Source organism: Hylaeus volcanicus, chromosome 2 (genome assembly GCF_026283585.1).
Source record: "Hylaeus volcanicus isolate JK05 chromosome 2, UHH_iyHylVolc1.0_haploid, whole genome shotgun sequence".
NCBI classification, from domain to species: domain Eukaryota; kingdom Metazoa; phylum Arthropoda; class Insecta; order Hymenoptera; family Colletidae; genus Hylaeus; species Hylaeus volcanicus.
Window position 1 is genome coordinate 31587032 of NC_071977.1, and position 13578 is coordinate 31600609.

The 13578-nt window shown below is 45.2% G+C and overlaps 1 protein-coding gene across 2 annotated transcripts in view; it reads left to right on the forward strand.

Annotated features, from left to right (window-relative positions):
• Positions 1-13578, forward strand: part of LOC128872417 (proline-rich transmembrane protein 4) — a 40716-nt gene that overhangs the window by 11325 nt on the left and 15813 nt on the right. The gene's annotated exons all lie outside the window — the stretch shown is intronic.

Here is a 13578-nt window from a genome sequence, read left to right on the forward strand (position 1 = left end):
TGCTTCGTCGACTCCATAAATCACGATCCGTCGCGAAACAATGATTCGTGAACAAATTTAATTCCGTTGGTTTGCCCAGGCACTGGTTCAACTCCGCGTGCGTGTAAAAATATCGGTTAATAATTGGCGTAGTACAGATTACCAAAATCGGAGTACGGGGTATTGCGTTACGGTACCGGGTGGACAGATTTTAAAACGCATTTCGACCGAACGTATTTTGTCAATAGTATCCGCTCGACAGAATGACACAAATATCGGTCGCATCGACACATTTTGTGCGAACGGGTATTTGGAGAAGCGCTGCTCGATTTTCATTGGCCACGATAACGTTGTGAGTTAATGTTATCAACGAACGGCGCAACGATAAACAAACATAACTCCCAAGCCGGCGTGCACCAACCGTCAAACGCGGACATAGCAAAATTCAAATGCGCGTAAGTCCAATTTGCGAAGGCTCGACGCCGTCGCGTATCTTTAATTTAAAGCGCCATAAATTATGGCTCGGCTTGATTTAAATTTTCGTGATTAAAGCGGAACATAAAACCGCCATTACACCTGACGCGCATATTTACAGCACGCAATAAAATTGATTCGGATATATTTTATCCCGTTGAGATAAACGTCGATGATCTCGAGACCTCGTAAAACATCATTTTACATCGGATTCTTTTTCACGTTATTTTGCTTCCCATTTCGAGACGATCTTCTAATCGAAACATTTCATATTTCCACAAACAATAAATCATTTTACCACGGACTGCATAAAAATTGCGGTCGCGATGTTGCGGATGTTTTTGTTCCATCTGCTAGAAAATTCGAGTTACCGTGCAATATAGATTTCGTACCGTTTACCGAATAGGGATTCCGGTCAGAATTCTCGACAAAAATTTGAAAAAAAAATCATAACTATCGATCGGGCAAACGCATTTCAATGATCAAAACCGGAAACCACGTGTTCTCGAGTGTAGAATTTTTGTTAGTTAATTCTGCTGGAAAAATATCTAGAGTTGCCTGATATTCAAAAATTCTCTCTTAATAGTGAACATTTTGGATCCAAGTTTTTTTTTCTGTCTCGCGGTGAAAATATCTCTGTAGAATTTTTAAAAACTATAAAACCATCGTCTTTTTTTTTTTTCTTTTCTTTAGTTAATTTTGTTGGAAGAGTATCTAAAGAGTTGCCTCGATATTCAAAGATTCTCTCTTGATAGTGAACATTTTGGATCCAAGTTTTTTTTTCTGTCTCGCGGTGAAAATATCTCTGTAGAATTTTTAAAAACTATAAAACCATCGTCTTTTTTTCTTTTCTTTTCGTTAGTTAATTTTGTTGGAAGAGTATCTAAAGAGTTGCCTCGATATTCAAAGATTCTCTCTTGATAGCGAACATTTTGGATCCAAGTATTTCCTTTTCTGTCTTCGAGCCAGAACGGAAAGGGACGCCGACGAATTTCTGGAAAAATTCAAAGCTTTCTGCGCGTATCAATCGCCGAACTTCCTCGGCGAGATATTCTAACTCGCTTCAAAGGAAACACCCTGTGTACGCGAAAGTTTATGGTAAATTGTGGCACGACGACCAGGGACGAGTAGGAGATATCCACATGCGGTGAAAATTTCGTGTCGGCAGGGGCGTCGCGTCCTCGAGAATGCTCGGAGCGTAATTTTATAATGGCGGGGAGCGGGGCACGGGAGAGTCCCGTTTCTAGCCCGTCTGCACCTCGTCTCTCCGGGCAGGTTTCTGACCCGAACCTGATCCGAAGTTGCCCCGAACTTCGCGTCTCTCTATCCCTCACCTCGAGCCTCGTTTCAGGCTTCGGCTTACCTCTTGCCTCGCGTCTTCTCGACCAGTTAACTCAATTACCCGATACACCGTAACGAAATATTTCCTGAAAATTATAGCCTTTTTCCGAGGTACTCCGCGCTCGGGTTACGACAACCGTAAGCTTATCCCATGAAAACAATCTTGAATCTTTCACTTCGTCGTCCGTAATCAAACAAAAATATTTCTCGTTTCTCTCTGTCAACTTTACGTCGACTGCCAAGCCGAAACTCGGGACTATCGAAGAATAGTTGATTCAACATCTGCCTTGGTATGTAATTTTTTAACGTCGTCAAATTAATTTTTACAGTTCCCAAATGGAAAGTCCTGTCACTGGGTGACGTGGCGACCAACGTATCAACCTACTTTATTCGGTTAGTACCGACCAAAATAAATCGAAACGTAAAAGAGGAAAAACATCGCTCGGTTGTAATTAATAAATTATCTTAATAAATTATCTCTACCCGTTGTTCGATTAATCCCAGTAAACGAGATACAAGCGGACATTGATAAATCGATCATAAATTGTCCGGTACGTACGATTGCGACACCGCGGACCGATTCGTGACTGACCGGTTCCGTTGGTATTTATCTGTTTCGACGGGTGTAGGCGTCGAGCCAACCGATATACATTGTTTACGTCGGTTGTTCGCTGCGAGATTACCCGAAGAAAGCTTCGGATTTTTCTCCGGTTACACAACGACTCTTGTCAAGTATTCCGTGCACGCGTCCGCGGCCATCCCGTTTACCAACTTTCGTTTTACGATGTGTTAAAAGGAGTGTAAAAATTGGAGAACACGTTCTGGCTCGAGGAGTTTTGAATGTCCGAAGTGAAGCGAGTGGAAGGAATGAAGAGAGTCGAAGCTCAAAGGGTTTTTTTCGCTCCGGTTAAACGCTTTTTTCGCGGGTTTGCGTTCGTCGGGTTCTTAGAAATCGCGAGTATGCCGTCCCGCCGCGTGAATGCCGCGTAAGCTGTAAAAACGTACGGGTAATTCCGAAGTAACGCGTTTCGACTGTGGATGCGACGCCCACCGCCGCAACATAATATGCGCCTCCCTTCCGGCGTATTAACCCCCCGCGGGGGGACCAACGGGGTTGGTTAATTCTCGTTCGACTTTTTGCCGGACTATAGACTCCCGGTAAAATCGAGACTGGGAACGCGTATAATGCCACGCGAAAAAGGGCTATTCGTTGCCGCGCCGTATTCTCCTTATAAACGTGAACGACGGGTTTAATAAAACCCTGGCCGAGTCTGGTACTGAAAACGTAAGTAAAATGCGATCGGAGGCTTTTATGTCCCGCGGAAAGCTCGTAATATCGACGGTACGTTGGCTGCTGGCTGGTTGGCTCCCGCGGCTTTATAAACCCGTCGGCCGACTTCGTCCGTAAGAGTTTTAAATGCCGCGTGTAATGCAATACGAAACGACGCTCTCGAGAGTAGTCGCCTAAATAATTTCACGAGCGCACGCGAGGATCGCGCGGTCGAACCGCCCGTTGAAACGACACTGCTACTTCGCCGAAGTCCTCGAAACGTAATGACGCGTTCCCACTGGACGCGAGTGCGAACCCTTCGGTGAAAATAGCTGTCGGGTTTTTCATTCGATCGGTACTCGGTCCGATTTTACATCGATCTTTCGATACAAGTTTGCTCGTCACGAATTACAAATAATTTACTTATTCTATTAACTTATTCTATTTTTGGTACAGTTCGGTCGAAAATTCCCCAGCAGAATATGAAACTTGTCTCGACTTTCATTGTAAATGGTGGCTGAAGCAGCTCAGGGTACATATATATATATTTTTTTTTTACAACAAATAGAATCGCGTGCTTTGTTCCGCGAAGCGACGTAGCTCCAGAAAAAGACAGAAATCGCGACCTGAATCAGCCAAGGTCACTTTCCCAATTAACGCAGCGCATAGCATATTGGGTTGTCTCTTTTACGCTCGAGAAGATGTCCGCGCCCGCGCTTTTTCGAAATTATGGCATTCGTTAGCAAAGTGACGCGTAACGACCTTGGCTAATGATACTGCATCTAATTAGGGTAATTGGAACAATTCTAAAAATCCCTATTAGGGATGGTACTCGTAACGTGGTATTCCTTGGGGACAGTTGCGAAAAGTGTCGACTTCAATGTTTCGATGTTTCGCCAATAAGCATCGTAATCGTTATCCTGCGTTTCGTCTTGTTCGCATTCCGAACGTCCACTTATCGTAGCTTTCATAAAGGGAGCACGCGGGTGCGAGAATTCGTAATTGTTCAACTGCCAGCGCATTCCGCGACATAAAGGAAATCATATAAGACCCGTGACCGCGCAAAGACGAGCAAACCGTAAACGACTGCGAGCAAATGTTTGTTCTTGTGCGGTTGATCCGGCGAAGACGTACCAGCAGCTCGGAATCGATATGAAACGACCAGCGAATGGTTTGTCGCGTCTTCCGCAGGGATTGTGGGTCTCGTAAAATGTGTCGCGAGTAGGAACGGTTCTCGCGTTTCTCCCAAGATTTATGATCTCCTCGATGATCGTTCTTCTCTTGCCAAGAAATATCGGATTCGTAGTACCGAATTGTACATGCCTTTTTAACGATCCGTATCGTTTCGTTTTACAAAAACCACACGAATCATCACGACTTCGATGCACAACCTGAAAAGTCGCGAACTATCGAGTCGTACTCACCTCGGTATTACGGCACGTTCACGAAGACAGCAATTACGCGAACGCATAATCCGAGAACCTGTTCACGCGCTCGAGTCGAATTTACGTTGGTTTCTTTGCGCGCCGCTTAGGAGACGAGGACTATTACCGACAAGAATGCCGTGTATACTTTATCAGCGCATGCTACGGCTCGGGAACCGGTTAAACCGTATCAGCTTTCCGACCTTCAATGAAATGCACCGACTTCCCGCCAGCCGAATGTAGGTTATCGAACGATAAACACATCCCGCCTCTATTTTCTTCGAGACACGTGAGTCTCTTGCCCGACCGAATGGTTGTTTCATTAAAGGTGCGAACAGGTGCGAACCATCGAGAATATTTTATGCATGTTTCGAAGTAAATTTATGTAAAGTTTTCTCCGTAAAAAGAAATAATTACAGGCACTCGATATTTGGCCCCGTAACGCACAACACTCGAAGGATCTTAATTCTCGTAAATTCCGAAAGTTAGGCTATCCGAGGTGTAGCTCGTCGTCGGCGGGGGGGGGGGGGGGGGGGTGTCAAACAATCGTTCGTTTCGCGGTAATAACCTCTGGAGCGGAGAGAATCGAATTTCGAAATCGTAGACGCCGCGGCAACTTGGCGCGATAAAACTTTCCATGGAGAGCCGAACTTGCAACAGTTTCGCGCAACTGCACACCCGTCTTTTCCTTAATCGTTTTCCACTCTTGCCTCTGCCGGAACTATGAAACACGACCGTATCGACTTCTCCAGGCATCGGTGCGAATAAATTTCTTCGCGAACATCGTGTTCAACCGGGGAGCGCCTCCGAGTTCCTCTAGGGCAGGTCGAGCGGGTTTAAAAGAAAAAATTGGAAACTTTCACGGAAATGCAGTTCGAGCGACGCTAATAAAGCGATTGTTCTTTGTACGTGTATAAACAACCCGAGGAAACGTTTTATTCGAGACTGTAAAAGGTTTGGGCAAACGCCTCGAACTGCCGCTAATCGTCGAATTTCCGTCCTTTTCTTTTGTCTCCCGTTTGCGCACCGTTGCCTATCGATGTGTTGTGACACAAGGAGAACGGGAATTCGGTTCTTCGTCTCGCAACGCGTATCGTTCGTCGTACACAGTCCGAAGAAGTCTATCGATGCGAGCTGTCGCTTCCTCGAAATATCTGTAAAGGTTAAACGGAATTATCGCAATCCAAACAAGCTATATTTGCGTTAGGTCGAAAGGTTGACCGATGGTCTAGCTCCTCTACTCTGTCGAAGAGTTCGATCGTCGCAATCAATTTTTTCGTCAGGCCATAAATAAAGGGAATAATCCGTTCGGTGCGTCGACCCCTTCGCAGAGACTTTCCTTCGTGCGTAACAAGGCGGTTTAACGACGTGTCTTCCAATCAGCTGCGAGATTTTCCACGCGAGGGGGAAAGACGATTACGACACTGGTTGACCCTACCGTACCGAGAACACAGCTCACGGCTCGATAACCGACACGTTAAAGATACGTGTACGCACACGATCGGTGGGGCGCATGTGCATTTCTCCGTTTCAACTTTCTTACCAGCTAGTATACGCCAGGTGACGCGCTGAGCAGTCCGAAAAAGAGTCATAGAAACGAGATTCGAGGGATGAGATCCACCCTCGACGGTGGCGAATCCCTGGTCCCCTTTAAAAAATGTAAATGGACAGCGAATAGATCGAAACTAGAAAAGCACGATCCAAATGGTAGAAAGTATAAACGAATTTTGCAACGCACGTGAAATTAAATTAGTGCGAACTTACGGACTCTACTCTATCGCCTTAAGCTACGTAGAAACTTTTGGTAAAAATTATTAATAAAAAGAATCGTAGAAACTGGGACGATCGAAGATCAAACGAGCGGCGTGTGCGAATGAAAACAAAGTAATGCGCGTGTTGTTGCGTTGCACTATCGCTGGTAACGAGCCGGATTTCTGCTCGTCGGGGTATTTAATACGAACTACATGGAAATTAACAAATCCGACAAGGGGATAATGAGTGTTAAACGGATTTACGGTGGCGATGGGGTAAATACAGAAATTTAGTTCCTAGTAACTCTGTCTCTCTCGCGTTATTCTCTCACTTTCCGTTCTTCTCGCCGGTTTACATCGTTGGAAGTGTATGATACGGTAACCCTCGTCGATTTTCCCCGCTTAGAGCACGGATCGAGAAAACATAAAAACAGTCGACATCGACCGGATACGTATAACCCGAATTTTAGCAAAAATCATCGAAGAGAAGCTTTCGAACCCGAAACCTCGAGTACACAAAGAACAATTTCTTTTTCACGCAATCTCTCTCGTAATCTTCCAACGTAACATTCGTTCTTGTATATAAAGTTCTTGTTACTGTTCCTTATTAAGAATTGTTCGTTTCTGGCAACCCTGAACGATTCACTAAACGGAGAAGAAAAGAACTAACGCGGAGGAGCGGGCGCGCAGACGAGAGAGAGAGAGAGAGGTGTAGAAGCTTTGTTTCCAAGCATTACTATGATTCCTGCGGCGATTTAAAATCATTCCGCGTAAGTTTACAAAGGAGAGTTTAAATTGAAGCGAATTTAATTTTATTACTTGGCCGAGCATCGCGCCATTGTGCGTCAGGCGTCCGTTGCGTCGTCTTTGTTTTTCAATAGCAGCGACGCCTTCCGCCATAGAACCTCCACCCGAACCCAACCCAACCCGCGCACCCCCTCCTTCGCCCGCCGTACGGGGCAAATAATTCGTTGCGATGGTAAATGTACCGTGAATTCATTAGAGTACCGTTGCAGTGGCGTATAGTTAATTATTTCCAGCTGTAACTAATTATCTTCACCTGGCGTACCGCTCGACGCACAAACGAAATTATCGACACACTTCTCGTTCCTAGCCTCTCCTTTGAGAGACAATGGCGACCGCTCCCCCGTAAGCTTCAGCTAGATTTTAATTGCAACGGGGAAACGTGTTTTGTATTTCTGATTTAAACGCCTCTAGATCTGCCGTTTCTCGAACCCGTTCGATGCGATGTCCAGGATCCTCACAAGGGAGAACGGAAACGGTTAATAGATTTTGTTTGTTCTTAGTTCCGAAACTAGACACTTCTTAAATTAACAACGGTTTTTCTTGTTTGGTTTAGCGAATTAGTCGTAGTCTGCTGGAGATCGAATACACAGGGTGTCCCAAAAATGTTGAAGGTCTTTGAAAGGGGTAGTTCGGGAGGTGATCTGAAACAACTTTTTCCTTAGCGAAAATGTTGTCCGAGGTTTCGTTATGGAGATATCGATAGAAAACATCCGACCAATCAGAGCGCGAGTATGCCGGTTGAGCGCAGGCTACGCGCTAGGCGGCCGCGCTCATTTGCTACCGCGGCCGCTCCAACGACATACGCGCGCTCTGATTGGTCGGGGTTTTCTCTTAATATCTCCTTAACGAAGCCTCGGACAACATTTTCGCTAAGGAAAAAGTTGTTTCAAATCACCTCCGGAACCACCCCTTTCGCCACCCCTTCACCTTCAACATTTTTGGAACACCCTGTACACGTGTCAATAGACCGAGGATGTTCACGCAAATTCACACCTCTACAGATATGGATTTAACAAAAAGAAATTGAGAAGTACTCGTAATTCTTTAAATTTCGTACATATCGCGAGGTACCGCGCTACTTAATTTTAACTTACTTAAAACTAATATATGAAAAGGATAAGAGTCAATATAGATTCAACGCATTCGTTAATTTCGCGAGTTTAAACGAAGTAATTTTATTTCATCAAACACGTCGTCTCTCCCTCAAAGCTCGCGAAGCTATATGAAATGTTATCTCGCTTAACCCTCTGTAATTGGAGTTTCTTATCGCGTACAAAATTCTCTGGTACTCGAGGCAACGCTCGTTCTCGGCTAACCAAACAAACGAGGATTCGTAATAATAATGATTAAACACTCCTAATGCCGTGATTCTCCACGCCGTTTCAAGGACGCCGATCGTACCGCGCAAAGTAAATAAACAGATGAAAACGAGACTGTCGCAAGTTCAAGGGAGTACACGGTTAACCTCTCGACACTCGGCATCAAACGGGAACCCGGACAAACGATCTTCAACGTGAATCGAGCAAATATTTTTCTCCCGCGAACGTGGTACATGTACGGGGTGCACAATTCAATATTACTCTTTTTAACCGACTTCGAAAAAGAGGAGGTTACTCAATTCGACATGTATTTTTTTTTTCATTTTTTTTTTCGTGTGTGTGTGTGTGTGTTTGTACTTAACATTTTTGTCGTTCAAAGAAACAGTACAAATTTCGATTTAGCTTACATATTTTGTCCCGTGGTATCCGAATCGAACCGCGATAAGAGAAGAATGACTCGAATCGATTTAGTAGCGGTGGAAATAATTGAGGTGATCAATTCGCGTCGTTCACCCGGTATATCGTTGGGGCGATAATCGGTATCGTTAAGAGCGACGCGTCATTTCGGCATGCCGCGCGGCGCCCGTCACTTTGGGGTTGATTTAATAATCCCATCTATCGAGTGATCTCGTTGGCATGCAATTTCCATCCGTTTCGTAGTTATCTCCCAGCGATATACACTTTTTTTTTTCTTCTTTTTTTTTGGGGGGTGGGGTTACCTCTTTCTCCCTCACGCCAGCGTTCCTTTTATTTTCACACGTTATCGATCGTCGCCGGATGCAATTTCGTCGCTCGACCGTGCGCGCAATTTGGTTAGAATGCACTTTTCACAGTCGGATAGACCCTCCGCAGCTTCTCTAATCCGTCTTACCTAATTAATTGCCGACGGTAGATGGCGCTGGGCGAGGACCGTCGAACCACCCTCGAAGCATCGTTACCGATCGAAGCACGGACCGAACGGTTGCGCGCGATCTCTAACCCTTAATTCGGTTACACCGTCACGGAGAATGGATAACACGTTCCGAACCGTCGCGCGCATTTCTTTTTTTCACCCACTGTCGCAGTTTCCCGTACTTTTCCTTCGTTCGCGTGCCTTTTTTTCCGGCTATCTGCGCGTACAACTGGGCGTGGCACCGGATAACGCGAACTTCCGCGAAGGTCTCGGTCCACCGAAACCAGAGTTTCCCGAACGACGAGAAACGTGTAACGTTCCTATGAATCAAATTCACGTCGCTTTTAAATCGTGGAAGACCAATTCCACGTTTCACATTTCTACCCATTTTTATTATTTATAATCAAGGGAAGTAATAGTCTTACAGGAACTTTTGTCATATATATATATATATATATGTGTGTGTAAAAAATTTATAGTAAACGATCGTTAACGATCATTCGACCGATCGTGGGAGGTTCAGCGTTAATAGAGTTGATATTCTCGAACGAAGCCGCTTTGTCTGCTACGGTAGAGGAAATAGATTTCATGAATAATGGGAAACTGGAAGACGCCTGCAATCCGTTCGAAGGCATTTTACGACGGAAGTGGACGGGAATTATTTATCCCGGGACACCTACGGGGGGTCTAAAAAGGTATCCATCCGGGATCGTTCCACGCGATCGTGACGAAACGTTCCCGTAATATTTACGGAACGGGGACGAAAATATTTTCAGCGGTGTCGATCGTGGGGGAAACCGATAACAAAACACTCGATACAAACAGAGCCAGCTAGTACACGGAGCCCGAACCGATTTCGATGACGTTCGAAGGATATTGTTAGTCCAGAGAAAGATACGCCTGACGGGGCGGGGGGAGGAGGGTACGTCAAGTTCAAATAAAACCGTTGTTCTTTTCTCGTTTCCGACGTTTCGGCATTCGAATAAAGTGAAGAGAAACGAACATTTGAAATTCGTGTCTCATGGTGTTAAACAAAAGTTGCATCTTCTTTTTGTATCCACGAATCTGCGGACGAATAATTGTTAACGAAAAAGCAGCGAGTAGGATAGAATAGGTCCAACAATTCGCAGAAATAAGCCAATAGAAATTCCCTTGTGTAGGAGATGATTCTGTTCAGCTACATTGGCCTGCAACTGGTTACAAATTACAATCTCGTGCCGAGCACTGGTTATTCAACTACGCTCGCGTTCTCAAAGGGAGTTCAAAGAACGCCTTCTTCCTTAGCAGTATTTTTGCCAGAGGGGAATTATTTCGTACGTCAGCATTTGATGAAACAAGACGCCGAACCAATTTCCGCGTAATTTTATACCCTCCGAGAGAGCGTAATCCCTGTTCGATCCACCTGAGCCGTTCACATTGAGTTTTCTTTTCGCGCCGAGGGACAGGGCGAGTATAGGCCGTTAAGTGTCGTTTCTTTATCGCTGTTTTTTTTTTCTCCTCAAAAGGAGAGGTAATCGAATCGAAATTGAATTAGTAAATACCCAACCGTTTCAATCCGTGATTATTATCCCTTTGACTGCGGCACGATTTTTGTTGGAAATTCTAAGAGGCGTGGAGGTGTGAATTTTTAAAAAAATGTCACCTTATAGAAAATGACTAAACGAAACTTTTTTTGTATTTACAATTTATTCGTACGACGTTTAGTTTCAGAGATAAAAATTGAAAATTTAGAAGACCTTTTTCCTAAGATATCGTAGTGGTCCGATCCTGTTGCAATTGTCTTAAAGAAAATGAGACTACGGTCTAACGATCGGATTTTGAAAAAAATATCATCTTATAGAAAATGACTAAACGAAACTTTTTTGCATTTACAATTTATTCGTACGACGTTTAGTTTCAGAGATAAAAATTGAAAACTTGGAAGACCGTCTAACGGAAATTCAAGTTTTGCAACGAATACGAATTTGTAACGAAATTTTTATAAATAGCTAACAGTATTTATATACGGAACCAGTCAGATTTACGAACCCGTAAAGAATTCTATCCGAGGATAACGCAAAGGCACACATACACAACGACAGGTGCCTCTAAAAACTTGCATCAATTACTCCGCAAAGTTCCAAACCCATTCGCCATATTTGTTGGACTTCTCTCGCCCAGATTACCATCTATTTAGAAGTCGGAGCAACTTTCCGTGAAAGAAGAGCGCACTGACGAGCTAAGGAGCTGTGTTCTTTGAATCACGGATTAAAAAAGTTCACCCGTGCCGTCCACCGAGGGACTGCATAAGAGACCGATATAGAAGGGAGGCAACGAAAACGCAAATTTCGAGATTCGAGTTTATATTTTTCCGCGCGATATTTTAATTACACGCTCGCGAAATCGGCGAGAAGCGACGATCAAACAGTTTCAGGCAACGAGGCGGTGGTATTGTTTACGTAAAATTATCCTGCCGCTTCTACCGATGAAGTTCGAGTCACCCGGACGGGGAACGGAACACGGGATCCCCGTGTCTTTGCGTAATGCTCGAGCGTCGTGTTCCAGTTCGAAATTCCTCGGGAAACAACAGATTGCTGTTCCCTCGACGCAAATACCGGTTCTCGTTAATTGCCAATTCCGCTTCTTACAACGGGCACACCATCCGCGGACGCGAGATGTTTATAGAGATATGACCGTTTTCATTTTCATTATCATTCCGTGCCCGTCCCGTACTTCCCTCTTCCATTGTCGTCGACGTCTATTTTACGGGGGTAACGTTCCTCACCGTGCACGGTTTAATGTTCCTCGTTCAACTCTCTCCTTCTTTGTCCACGTCGCGTACTCGCGGCCCGAACCAACCCCGCGAAAGATAATATCCCCGGGGCGTATTAAAAATTTCCTCTTCCAGATGCTACCGGGACGAAATTTCCTTCGTAATGGAACTCGCTCTATTATCTTACCTCGGATAATTGGGTCGTACGCTTTACGTATTTTTTTTTTTTTACGTTTCTCCCCCTCGTTCCTTTGTTTTCCTTTTTTTTTTTATTTCGCGCCGACATCGCGGCGAGGGTAACTCCGAATGGGAGTCAAGGGAGCAGTCGGCTAATTTCGGATCGAAACATCGATTTTTCCTACTTGTTGCGTTTACTTGAAGATGTGGGTCTTAGGAGGGAAGAATTACGAGGTTTGGGCATTGCAGTATAACGTTGGACGATCGTCGGTTCTCCCGAAGCTAGGGGTAGTTCACTTAGGCCATGCTAAATTTTGCCGAAGCTTGCGGGGGACTCTGTAAGGAGTCGATACGGAATGCAACGTAATACGGACATGTATACAATGTATGGTTTAGGGCGGTGGAGCAGTCGCGTAGCGTTGCCGATTAAAACGCCGAAAGCCCGGGTTCGAATCCCGGCCGGGGTCCGCCTCAGTTTCTCGAGGTGCGACTAATATAAAGAATATCGAAAGTCTATGGCGTTAGATGAATAATGGAAAAATAAGATGATAAGACAGAAAGAGGTCTTGTAAGAAAAAGCACTATAAAAAAACCCAAAACAATGTATAGTTAACGCATGACGATCTTCGACGATCGGCAGGTGGTCGAGTTCGAACTATGGATGACGTGATAATAATACGTGTTTTAATTCGCAAACCGCTCCAATCCTACAACTTGTAGCAAAATAAAAATCTCGAGAATTGACTCGGTCGAAAGTTCCGTCGGTCCCGTTTCTCCTCCACCTCCGGTTAAATGTCTCGCCTCGTGTAATACAGCGAACAGCAAAGGAATCGGATCAATTCCCGCGAATTCGTCTCGCGGCGAGCCGATATTACTCGGCGAGAAACAATCGTGGCATGCACATCGATACGGTTCGCGCTTCCACTTCGTCAAACGAAATTCCCAAGGCGTTCGTGTCGTGCCGACATAAAGCAGCGATCGCGTGTAAACGCTTCGATATCACGAGAGAACAACCTGTTACGACTAACAAAGTAGAATTGGAAAGTTTTCTCGCTCCTGTGCAAGCCTGTGTGTCCCGTCTTCGTTGTCCCTCCGGAGAAAGGACAGGAGGACGAACAGCCCTCCTCCGTCTCCGTCTACCCCCCGCGCGATAATGCTTCCCGGGAGACAAGCTCGTAAAGGCAGATAATTGCACGTGAAAGTGAACGTTGCTAATCCGGACGGCGCATCGGACGGTCGCGCGTTGCGAACTAACCTGAATTCCTCGCGTGACTCGAGACCGGCCCGATCCAGTCAGCTGACTCGGCCGGGTTTTGCAACACGTGTACTTTAGGACGCGTTCGCGAATAGGACTCGGTGAAGGAGACTCGTTTTGCTATAACGCGAGCTCTA